Raw genomic sequence first — 14,339 nt, 5'->3', positions numbered from 1 at the left:
TCGAATATGCTAATATTATTATAATTTGGTTGATTATAATAAATTGAATATGTCACTTGGTTGTTTATTTGCTTATGACTTACTAAGCTATTATAGCTTACTCTGTGTTTTATGTTACTCTATTTTGATAGATTTTGGAGTCAAGCTACAAGCTTGGGGACTGTCAGCAAAGTTCATCACACTATCAACTATTTTGGTACCTTTATAAGTAAAGCTCAAATTATGGCATGTATAGGCTGGAACATATTTTTTTGAAGTGCTAATTTTGGTTATGTAACTAAGGCCATGCGAAAATGGCTTGCTATTTATGGTTAAATTTGATTTTATGTATGCTTAGCTATAATGCTTTATGATCTTGATTATGAAATATGCGAATATGCTGGATTGTGGTTTGATTTGTGGTAAGTATATTATGTATTGGAAATGGCTTTATTTTTAAGTTTGAATTTAATTATGTTGGGCAAATCTATTTTGATTAAAATGCTATATGTTTGGAATTATAAGTTTTATGTGTTAGGTATTATGTGTTTTGAATATGTTGGTGGTGATGATAGATACAATGAGTAATCAGTTTTGTAATTAGCACTATTTGGAGATTATGTTCTTGTATATAAATGTGTGTGGTGAGCTTGGTTAAATAGGTCAGCTTGAATAATGCTCTAGTTGGTGTATGTGATTTTTCTCTATAAATATACGTATGTTCAAGTGATACATATTACTATAAATCGGCTAGGACTTGAAAAGATGGTACTAGTTTATTTCGGTTGGTGAGTAGTTTTGATGAAGTTTTGAATTTATTTAATATATATGCTGATTGATGAATTGGCCTTTACATTTATATATCTATGTATATATGATGTCTTGGTTTAATAAAAATACGTATTTGTATTTTAAAATCAAATTATTATTTGGAAGATTAATTTGATGACGAAATCATAATTAATTAGTTAGGTTGCTTTTGTGCAGTTTAGACAGGATAATTAACATGAGATTTGAGAGTACTTTAAATCATTAATTGTGTCTTGAATGGTAATTGTTTGCATGTAGATGATTCGGGTCATTTATATTAGTATGTGAGTTAAGTTTGATAAATTCAAGCAATGATGGTTCGACAATAATCCAAATTTGATACAGTTCAATATGCATGATGTGACTATTGGTTCATGAAATGTATACATATTCATATATAATCATTCAGTGAATTTGTCTATGACATTTAAGTTAAGGAACAAATTAATATGTGAATTCTTTTAATTGGTTTAAGATGTGTATGTAAAGAATTAAAAGTTAAATCTTTGATTTTTAATTAGAAATTTGATTACCAGTGGAGTGTTGAACATATGATGTGCACATTTGTAATATGATTTGTTTTCAATGAATGTTTAATATTTAACTAATTATATGCTTATATTTATATGATTATAATTTGAGTTATTTTGAGTATATCCAGAATTGTACTTTTTTCAGTAATGGCTCACAACCCTATTTCGATGACGGATACGGGTTAGGGGTGTTACATTTTACTGGTATCAGAGCTACAGTTTAGTCAGTTCTAGGACTACGTAACATGTGTGAGTTTAGCTATACATGCCATGTAACACCCGAACCCGAGACCGTTGCCGGTGTCGGACACAAGGGGTTAACAAGCCAAAACCACTTGTAGCACCGACCAACTTGACATTCCCAGGCAAGCTGGAAAACTGCGTCACTATTGCCTTAAAAAGCATATCTCGAGTTACAAAACTCGGAAACTGATTCCGTAAATTTTCCCTGAATTTAGACTCATATATCCATCCCTGGATTTATTTCTAGAATTTTTGGTCGGGCAAATTGGTACAGTTTATTAGTTAAAGTCACCCATGTTACAGGGGTCGACTACACTGACCTTTGCGCGTTACAACTTGAATATCTCTCTGTACAGGGTTTCAATACTGATGCCGTTTATTTCTTATGAAACTAGACTCAAAAAGGAATCTTCAAATATAAGGCATGACTTCTAATTCATTCTGGATAATTTATGGAAAATTTTCAAAGTCGCGACAGGGGACCCAGAAACAGTTCTGGCCCTGTCTCACGAGAACTTTAATAACTCTCGGTATACTGATTATATGATCGTTTCGTTACTTTCATATGAAAATAGACTCGTCAAGGTTCGATCACATAATTTATTCACTATTTAACACCATTCCTAAAAATTTTGGTGATTTTCCCCATCCACATCACTGCAGCTGGCAGCATCTGTTTTTAAGGTAGGCTTTACCTATATTGTAGTTCCCATGGATCAACTATAGTCTAGTCATACTTAGGTCCACATATGATCATATTTAGCCATTCCAATGGCTGATCATGTGACCAACACTCCCATTCCAATCCATAATCACATCATGAAACCATATATAATTACAAACCACAAATGGTCTAATTCCATACTCCACTATTACGAACCATTTTCGCATGGCCGTACACATATACAACACAAGTACTTAAAACAACCGAGGGTAGTCCTATACATGCCATATCCGAACTCAACTAAAGGAGTACCAAAAAGGGGCTTTGATAGTGTGGTTGACTTCAACTTCTATGATCCCGAATCCGATCGCTAACGAGCAAAATCTATAAACAGAGAAACAAAGAAACGGAGTAAGCAATTTATGCTTAGTAAGATTCGAGCCATAATATACACACAACCAAAGCATAGCATTCAAGTAGCTAAACAATAATTCATATGCACAATTTCTCAAAGACATGCTTACTTCACAATCCCAACTCTTATTTTCATACACAAACAACGGCTTAGTTAAGGCCGATAGCTCGTTTATCATTGGAGCGAATATTCATACGACTTACTCATAGTGTGCAAAGCACACACAAAACATACCTTGTTGGGAATTTCACAAGTGCATTAACTGAAAATTTTCCAGCAGCTTATAAATTTCGAATCACATACCTTCGGAGTTTAACCGGATATAGCTACTCGTTCAAACGCCTTCGGGACATAGCCCGGTTATGGTAACGCGCACAAATGCCGGGACTTAACCCGGATATCACAACTCGCACAATTGCCTTCGGGCTTAACCCGGATATCATAGCTCGCACAATTGCCTTCGGGCTTAGCCCGGATATCACAATTCGCACAATTGCCTTCGGGCTTAGCCCGGATATCACTCGAACATTCATGCACATCTTTGTTTCATTTTCACAACAAAACTTTTATGCACAATTCACTTAACAAAAATATCATTTCGGCTCAATGGCCACATACAAAGGCACAATTTCGATTGCTTATTACTTCATTCAATCGAATCAAAATCTAAGTTTCGATACTCGAAAACTTACCTCGGATGTTGTCGAATGATTCCGATGGCTATTCGACTACTTTTTCCTTCCCTTTATCGGATTTGGTCCCCCTTTGCTCTTGAGCTTAATTTAACAAATAATTTGATTCAATCATTTGAGTATAGAAAAGAAGAACTCAAGGCACTTAGCCCACATATATTCACTAGACATTAAAGTCACATAAGTACGGAATTCATGAATCGACTCAACATACAAAGCCTTCAACATGCTTACTCATGGCCGAACAACACAACCTCTTAGGTACTCATTCATGGCCGATTATGCATGTTGATGTTGAGGCCAATTACATGTTTAACACCACACATGAATGGCACACATTTTACTAGCTAATGCTTTACATATTGTAGCTCAATACTTATAATATAGCATCAAGCACTCATATGGCCGATTATACTTAGTCATTCTTGCACCAAATCAACAATAAATTCCAAGATTTTCACATCATATGTGTACTAGGCCGAATGTACTTGCAATTTCACAACCATTCTTCAACATTTTCTTCTTTAAACAAACATATTTATCACTTACTTCATAACCAAAACATCATGTGCAAACATATACACACATATAGGTGCAAGGTCAATCTCAAGGGTTCATACCCATCCAAACACAAATTTTACCAATCAAGTAACAAGCATAAATCATGCTCATGAATGCACCATGGCGAATACATCACAACCATACCCTTTTAACTTTGGTCATGGTTAAACAAAGAATTCAATGTCCTACTCAAGAATACTAAAAAGAAATTTCAAGAGTAGTCAATCCTTCATTACATGCATCATCAACAAGCTTCACATTTAGCATGCAATGGCTTTGACACAATATCAACCTTGGCCAAACACCATTTTCATGGCATAACAAGGATTTGAACCATGGCTAACATGCACATCAAGTTAGCAACCAAAACAAACATGAATCTCATGACACAACCTCAAACATACCTTAATCTTGATGCAAGTATGACCAAATCTCCTTCTAGTTCTCTTCCAAGCCAAGCATGAAGCAAAACTCCTATCTTCTCCCTTAGTATTTTCGGCCAAGAAGGAAAGAACAAGGATGAACAATTTTTTTCTTGTTTTTCTTTCACATACACGGCAATGGGGGGGAAATGCCACACTCACACACATTTTTTTTTCTCTTCTCTTCCCACAACTTAATTATTAAATCATTTCCCTCATCATCCATTAACAAAACATGTTTCAACATGTTTTCTTTGCCCATAACCCTTGTCATGGCGGCCACTAAGCTTCCTTTTGGGGAAATTTGACATGCAAATCCCTTATTTTTGCATGCATGATTAACTAGTCATCACACATTTCCCCATCATACTTTCAAAGTTTACTACTAGGTCCTTTCTAGTGAAATTCACCTTTATAACACTAAATCGAATCATCAAAAATGCCACACACAAATTAATACATATCATAGGCATCAAAATAAATTTTAAATTATTTTTATGCCTCAATTTTGTGGTCCCGAAACCACATCCCGACTAGGGTCAATTTTGGGCTGTCACAACTCTCCCCCACTTAAGAAATTTTCATCCCCGAAAATCTTACCGGTAAATAGGTTTGGGTAACGCTCTTTCATAGAGCTCTTGGGTTCCCAAGTAGCTTCTTCCATCCCGTGTTTGAGCCATAACACTTTCACTAGCGGAACCCGCTTGTTTCGCAACTCTTTCACTTCACGTGATAGGATACGAACCGGTTCTTCCTCATAACTCATATCGGATTGAATTTCAACCTCTGATAGACTAATTACGTGTGACGGATCAGATCTATAGCGTCGAAGCATCGAAACATGAAAGACATCGTGAATCTTTTCAAGTTCAGGGGGCAAAAATCAAACGATATACAACTGGATGACTCGCTTCGGATATCTCATATGGCCCAATGAACCTCAGCTCAACTTGCCCTTACGGCCGAATCGAGTATCTTTTTCCAAGGCGAAACCTTGAGAAACACTTTATCTCCCACGATGCTCGATGTCTTTACGCTTCAGATCCGCTGCACGACTTCGACGATCGGAGGCTACCTTGATTTTCACGGATCACTATCACTTTCTATTCAGCATCTTTAATCAAGTCCACCTCGAAAATTTTGCTTTCACCGAGCTCCGTCCAACACAATGGTGTACGGCATTTACGCCCGTACAAGGCCTCGTAAGGTGCCATCTTAATACTTGATTGAAAACTATTGTTGTAAGCGAATTCAATCAAAGGCAAATACCGTTCCCATGAACCACTGAACTCGAGGATGCAACATCTTAACATATCCTCAACTATCTGAATCATCCGCTCGGATTGACCATCGGTTTGGGGGTAAAAGGCGGTGCTGAAATGCAACTTCGTACCTAGAGCCTCTCGCAACTTCTTCCAAAATCGCGAGGTAAATCTCGGATCTCTATCCGACACGATGGAAATAGGCACCCCGTGTAATCTCACAATCCGAGAAACGTACAATTCGGCTAGTTTGTCCATTGAAAAATCCGTACGTATGGGGACAAAGTGAGCCGACTTAGTCAATCTATCTACAACGACCCAAATCGCATCTTTCTTACTCGCTGACAATGGCAGTTCAGATACAAAGTCCATTGTGACTCGATCCCATTTCCACTCGGGTATCGTGATCGGCTGAAGTAATCCTGAAGGCACTTGATGTTCTGCTTTCACTTGTTGACATATTAAACACCTCGAAACGACGTCGGAGATGTCTCATTTCATACCATGCCACCAAAACCGACGTTTCAAATCATTGTACATTTTCGTACTCCCCGGGTGGATTGCCATTCGGCTACAATGGGCTTCTTTCAGAATTATCGAAATATGTTTCGAATTCTTTGGAACACACAGACGATTTCTCAACCTCAAACAATCGTCATCATCGATTTGAAACTCCGATTCCTTGTTCGGAACACACTTAGCCCGTTTTGCAACCAGCTCATCGTCGACTTTCTGAGCTTCACGAATTTGACGTATCAATAATGGTTTGGCTTTCAATTCAGCTACTAACACATTGTCGGATCGAACGGACAAGTGCACGTTCATCGCTCGTAAAGCTAATAATGATTTACGACTCAAGGCATCCGCAACCACATTCGCCTTTCGGGTGATAGTCAAAGACCACTCATAATCCTTTAACAGCTCGAGCCAACGTCTTTATCGCAGATTTAAGTCTCTTTGAGTCATCAAATATTTGAGACTTTTATGATCCGAATACACATGGCACTTCTCACCAAATAAGTAATGTTGCCATATCTTTAAGGTGAATACGATGGCAGCCAATTCGAGACCATGGGTCGGATAATTTTTATCATGTGGCTTTAATTGCCTCGACGCATAGGCCACAACTCGACCTTCTTGCATCAATACGCAAACTAACCCAAGTAGGGAGGCTTCACTATAGATGACAAACTCTTTGCCAGATTCGGGTTGCACTAGAATTGGGGCTTCAGTCAAATAAGTTTTCAGTTAATCGAAACTTTTCGACATTTCTCCGTCCATTCGAACTTAACATCCTTTTGGAGTAAGCCGTCATTGGCGTGGCTATCGTTGAGAAACCTTTTACAAATCGTCGGTAATAACAAGCAAGCCCCAAAAAGCTCCAAACCTCAGTAATATTTCTCGGAGGCTTCCTATTAAGTATGGCTAAAATTTTGTTCGGGTCGACTCGAATACCCGATGCAGATACCACATGTCCCAAGAAGCTAACCTCTCTTAACCAGAACTCACACTTGCTGAACTTAGCATATAATTGCTTATCCCATAAGATTCGCAGCACTAACCTCAGGTGTTCAGCATGTTCGGCCTCATTTCTTGAATAGACCAAGATGTCATCAATGAACACGACTACGAACCAATCCAAACATGGTCTGAAGATCCGATTCATCAAATCCATAAATACTGCAGGGGCATTAGTAAGCCCAAACAACATCACTAGGAACTCGTAGTGACCATATCTCGTTCTGAAGGCCGTTTTGGGTACGTCCGAATCTCAAATTCGCAACTGATAATAGCCCGATCTCAAATCTATTTTCGAGAACACTAAGGCTCCCTTCAGTTGATTGAACAAATCATCGATACGTGGTAACGGATATTTGTTCTTTATCATCGATTTATTAAGCTGACGATAGTCGATGCACAGCCTCATGGTTCCATCCTTCTTTTTCACAACAACACTGGTGCACTCCATGGTGAAAAACTAGAGCGAGCAAAACCTTTATCCACCAATTCTTGCAGCTGAGCTTTCAACTCCTTTAATTCCGTTGGTGCCATACGATACGGAGCTATCGAAATTGGAATGGTACCAGGTACCAATTCGATGCCAAACTCTATTTCCCGAACAGGTGGTAAACCCGGCAATTCTTCAAGGAAAACATCCGGGTATTCACAAACCACTGGCACAGATTCGGGTTTCTTTTCTAACTCCTTGTCATCTAGAACATACGCAAGGTATGCTTCGCACCCCTTTCTTACGTATTTCTGGGCCAACATTGCTGATATTACAGTTGGCAACCCTTTTAAGTCCGTAGACTCAACCCGAATTATCTCGTTATTCGTACACCTCCGATCAATGGTCTTGCTTTTTCAATTTACAACCACATCGTGCATGGTCAACCAATCCAAACCAAGAATAACGTCGAATTCATCGAATGGCAAAAGCATCAAGTCCGCCGGAAAACAAGAACCTCAAAATACTAGGGGACTTTTCTTACACACTTTGTTGACAAGCACGTAATGACCCAAGGGTTTGACACCAGATTACAAACTCGAAGAGACTCAATGGGCAAAGTCTTCTTTGGATGCTAAGGTTTCGTATATATAAGAATGAGTAGGACCGGGGTCAATCAAAGCAATCACATTAGTGTAAAGGAGAGTAAGAGTACCGGTAATAACATCGGCGAGGAAGCATCCTCACGCATGGCGTATGGCATAAGTCTTAGCAGAGCACGAGCCTCGGATCGATGGTAGCATCCTAGATCCTTTCCGACCGCCACTATCATTGCCCATATTTCTAGGTGGCCTACCTCGAATTGTGGTAGCACCCGGGTTCCCACTTTGATTTACGTTTTGTTCAGATAAACTCGGGCAATCCTTAATGGAATGATCGACTGATCCGCACTTGTAACAGGAGCGGTCACGGAATCTACAACTCCCAGAATGCCATTTGCCACAATATTGGCACTCCGTTCTATCTCGACGATCATTGCCAACACCGGCGATCAAGTGACTCGCGTGCCCATAGGGGGGTCGATCGCGGTCTCGTCTAGAAAAGCCCGAAATGTCTCTAGACCGCCTAAGCCATCTCTAAATTTCTTTGATGATGTGGGAAGGGCTTCCCCGAAGACCTCTTATGAAACTCCTACTTTAGCTTTTCTTTTCTCCATCTTGAGCTCCTCGCCTTTGCGCTTTCGCTCGACAAGAGCCACAAACTCGGATTTCCAAAATGCCAACATACGACTTATATCATCGTTCAGTCCATCTTGAGCGTTTACACATCACAACTTCAAGAAATGCACTGCGCAGCGTCTGGCTAAGCCTCACAAATTTTCGTTCGTGAGTCGATGGAATCGACATGGAACCTTGCTTAAGATCAAGGAATTCCTTTCGTTTCGATCCATAAATCTCTAAGCGATATACTTCTTTGAACTCGGTTAGAAAGAACTCCCAAGTTACTTGCTCTCTAGGCACAACAAAAGTCGAGTACTCCACCCATAGTAGGCGGAATCGCGTAGCAAGGAGATGGTACACTTTAAGCACTCATCGGTGTACAAGATAGCTCATCGAGCACCGGATAGTGTTGTCCAACCAAAATTCAGCTTGCTCGGCATCGTCACTATCCGTAGCTTCAATTGGTGGCCCCATGTTTACGAATTCGTCGACGGGGCTTACTTGACCTTATTTGGTCGATTCACGGAGGTATTGTAGGTGCGAGGTTGCATTAGTCGGGAATGGAGGTTGTGGAACAGTAGTGTTAGTTCGAATGTATTGGTTAAACCAATCATTCATCACATTATAAAAGGCTTGCTTAGCCTCATCATTCGGATTGTTGGCAATAGGTTGAGAGTCTGCCATTGCTGTCCCTTCTTGCGCGAGCAAGCGCCACACTCTCCACATCATCAGCTATTGCTCGGTTGGGATCGGGATCCATTGCTATAAACAAACACAAACTCAAATTGTCAGAAATCACCACACTATCAATTTATCACTTAATGGCACGTATAGCTAGACCCCAAACATATCACGGTAGTCCTAGGATCGACTAAACTGTGGCTCTGACACCAATAAAATTGTAACACCCCGAACCCGAGACCGTTGCCGGTGTCGGACACGAGGGGTTAACAAGCCAAAACCACTTGTAGCACCGACCAACTTGACATTCCCAGGCAAGCTGGAAAACTGCGTCACTGTTGCCTTAAAAAGCATATCTCGAGTTACAAAACTCAGAAACTGATTCCGTAAATTTTCCCTGAATTTAGACTCATATATCCATCCCTGTATTTATTTCTAGAATTTTTGGCCGGACCAATTGGTACATTTTATCAGTTAAAATCACCCATGTTACAGGGGTCGACTACACTGACCTTCGCGCGTTACAACTTGAATATCTCTCTGTACAGGGTTTCAATACTGATACCGTTTATTTCTTATGAAACTAGACTCAAAAAGGAATCTTTACATATAAGGCATGACTTCTAATTCATTCTGGATAATTTATGGAAAATTTTCAAAGTTGCGACAGGGGACCCAGAAACCGTTCTGGCCCTGTCTCACGAGAACTTTAATAACTCTCGGTATACTGATCATATTATCGTTTCATTACTTTCATATGAAAATAGACTCGTCAAGATTCGATCACATAATTTATTCACTATTTAACACCATTCCTACAAATTTTGGTGATTTTCCCCATCCACATCACTGCAGCTGGCAGCATCTGTTTTTAAGGTAGGCTTTACCTATATTGTAGTTCCCATGGATCAACTATAGTCTAGTCATACTTAGGTCCACATATGATCATATTTAGCCATTCCAATGGCTGATCATGTGACCAACACTCCCATTCCAATCCATAATCACATCATGAAACCATATATAATTACAAACCACAAATGGTCTAATTCCATACTCCACTATTACGAACCATTTTTGCATGGCCGCATACATATACAACACAAGTACTTAAAACAACCGAGGGTAGTCCTATACATGCCATATCCGAACTCAACTAAAGGAGTACCAAAAAGGGGCTTTGATAGTGTGGTTGACTTCAACTTCTATGATCCCGAATCCGATCGCTAACGAGCAAAATCTATAAACAGAGAAACAAAGAAACGGAGTAAGCAATTTATGCTTAGTAAGTTTGAGCCATAATATACACACAACCAAAGCATAGCATTCAAGTAGCTAAACAATAATTCATATGCACAATTTCTCAAAGACATGCTTACTTCACAATCCCAACTCTTATTTTCATACACAAACAACGGCTTAGTTAAGGCCGATAGCTCGTTTATCATTGGAGCGAATATTCATACGCACTTACTCATAGTGTGCAAAGCACACACAAAACATACCTTGTTGGGAATTTCACAAGTCCATTAACTGAAAATTTTCCAGCAGCTTATAAATTTCGAATCACATACCTTCGGAGTTTAACCGGATATAGCTACTCGTTCAAACGCCGGGACATAGCCGGTTATGGTAACCCGCACAATGCCTTGGGACTTAACCCGGATATCACAACTCGCACAATTGCCTTGGCTTAACCCGGATATCATAGCTCGCACAATTGCCTTGGGCTTAGCCCGGATATCTGGTCGCACAATTGCTTCTTGGGCTTAGCCTGGATATCACTCGAACATTCATGCACATCTTTGTTTCATTTTCACAACAAAACTTTTATGCACAATTCACTTAACAAAATATCATTTTGGCTCAATGGCCACATACAAAGGCACAATTTCGATTGCTTATTACTTCATTCAATCGAATCAAAATCTAAGTTTCGATACTCGAAAACTTACCTCGGATGTTGTCGAAGCGATTCGATGGCTATTCGACTACTTTTCCTTCCCTTTATCGGTTTGGTCCCTTTTGCTCTTGAGCTTAATTTAACAAATAATTTGATTCAATCATTTGAGTATCGAAAAGAAGAATTCAAGGCACTTAGCCCACATATATTCACTAGACATTAAAGTCACATAAGTACGGAATTCATGAATCGACTCAACATACAAAGCCTTCAACATGCTTACTCATGGCCGAACAACACAACCTCTTAGGTACTCATTCATGGCCGATTATGCATGTTGATGTTGAGGCCAATTACATGTTTAACACCACACATGAATGGCACACATTTTACTAGCTAATGCTTTACATATTGTAGCTCAATACTTATAATATAGCATCAAGCACTCATATGGCCAATTATACTTAGTCATTCTTGCACCAAATCAACAATAAATTCCAAGATTTTCACATCATATGTGTACTAGGCGAATGTACTTGCAATTTCACAACCATTCTTCAACATTTTCTTCTTTAAACAAACATATTTATCACTTACTTCATAACCAAAACATCATGTGCAAACATATACACACATATAGGTGCAAGGCCAAATCTCAAGGGGTTCATACCCATCCAAACACAAATTTTTACCAATCAAGTAACAAGCATAAATCATGCTCATGAATGCACCATGGCCGAATACATCACAACCATACCCTTTTAACTTTGGTCATGGTTAAACAAAGAATTCAATGTCCTACTCAAGAATACTAAAAGAAATTTCAAGAGTAGTCAATCCTTCATTACATGCATCATCAACAAGCTTCACATTTAGCATGCAATGGCTTTGACACAATATCAACCTTGGCCAAACACCATTTTCATGGCATAACAAGGATTTGAACCATGGCTAACATGCACATCAAGTTAGCAACCAAAACAAACATGAATCTCATGACACAACCTCAAACATACCTTAATCTTGATGCAAGTATGACCAAATCTCCTTCTAGTTCTCTTCCAAGCCAAGCATGAAGCAAAACTCCTATCTTCTCCCTTAGTATTTTCGCCAAGAAGGAAAGAACAAGGATGAACAATTTTTTCTTGTTTTTCTTTCACATACACGGCAATGGGGGAATGCCACACTCACACACATTTTTTTTTCTTCTCTTCCCACAACTTAATTATTAAATCATTTCCCTCATCATCCATTAACAAAACATGTTTCAACATGTTTTCTTTGCCCATAACCCTTGTCATGGCGGCCACTAAGCTTCCTTTTGGGGAAATTTGACATGCAAATCCTTATTTTTGCATGCATGATTAACTAGTCATCACACATTTCCCCATCATACTTTCAAAGTTTACTACTAGGTCCTTTCTAGTGAAATTCACCTTTATAACACTAAATCGAATCATCAAAAATGCCACACACAAATTAATACATATCATAGGCATCAAAATAAATTTTAAATTATTTTTATGCCTCGATTTTATGGTCCCGAAACCACATCCCGACTAGGGTCAATTTTAGGCTGTCACATGCCATAATTAAATACTGCGATACTCCACATCGACACTCGATCATCCTCATATGCAAAATACTCGAGATGCCCTGTGGGGACATCTGAACAATGAGGGTGAGGGAAGATACTTGCACCACCGTGTTGAGGAGGCTGAAATACCACGCTAGGGGAGCCACATAAGGGCCGATGGATATGACTCCCTTCCTATCCCGCTCCGTCTGATGGCGAATGGCGGGGGCAATGAAATAGGCAAGGTTGAAGATGTGCCCGTTCGCCATACTCCATAAAAAGTAGGCGTCGTGAGTGTTGACGATGCCGGTGCTCTCTCGCTGCCCTGTCAGAGTGTGGGCTAAGATGGCGTGCAAGTACCTCAGGGATGGGGCAAAGGCCGATGCCTTAGAGCGGTTGGGGTCATAAGTGGCCGAAGCAGGAACGAGGGCCCTCCAGCAATTGGAGGGAGACAAGTGGATGTGGCAATAGAGGGTGTCAAAATCATCATCGTCAATGAACTCCTTCGTATAGGGCCCCAAAGAGACGCGAAACTCAGGTACGCTCAACTGGAGGACTAAACCACCGAGATGGAATTGGACCCTTCCGGGATCATCTAACTCTGTGATAACTACTTCAAAATGGAAGGTCGAGCAGAGTTCGAGTGTAAGCTAGAGGTACGTCTACTCGATGATCTAGAAAAAGAACCCCCATGGGTCAGTCGTCAGACGGGCTCAGACCGTGTCAGCTAGTTGAATTTGTTCAAGTGCGGCCCATTCAATGCAGCGGCCCACACTTAGGGGTCGAGCCCGTAGTATTTGAAAAAGTTCCTCCTGTGGTCCTGAGGGAAACTGGAGGAATGGATTCTTGATCTCAGCTGTAGGACCCGAGGATGACGCTGCTCCTTTCCTCTTCTTCGAGGCGGGTACAACAGTTTTCTTGCCACATGAATTTGACATAGTATCTGCGATGAAAGCATGGAGTTATAAGAATAATCTGCACGAATGGAAAAAAACATGCAAGTATGTTAAAACTAGATACCAATATTTCATGGGAGTTTTCTGACTAAAGGGAAAAATTTATTGATAAATAACCAAGTTCTAATAGATATATCAAATCATTATTATGAATATAAATACGAGAATGATGCTAAAGGAAATAACTAGTGGATGCATGCCTATAAGAATGATAATGAATGAAGGTTTCATAAAAATGGCAAAGAACTATCATTAGAATTATGAAGATAACTTAAAACAATCAAATAAAACAATAATAGATCATAAATTTGGAAAAAGGAATGAAGATAATAAGGGGAAAAGAGTGAACAAACGCAATAGCTTGGTGGAGGGAAGAGCTTGGGTCGTCGATGGTGGTGCTATGGTCGGCGCACGGGCGTGGCAGGAACGGCGTGGCAGGAAGAGCTAGGGTTTGATATTTAGGGAAGGGGATGA

The sequence above is a fragment of the Gossypium arboreum genome, chromosome 13 (genome assembly GCF_025698485.1).
Source record: "Gossypium arboreum isolate Shixiya-1 chromosome 13, ASM2569848v2, whole genome shotgun sequence".
NCBI lineage: Eukaryota > Viridiplantae > Streptophyta > Magnoliopsida > Malvales > Malvaceae > Gossypium > Gossypium arboreum.
This window is presented reverse-complemented; position numbering follows the sequence as displayed.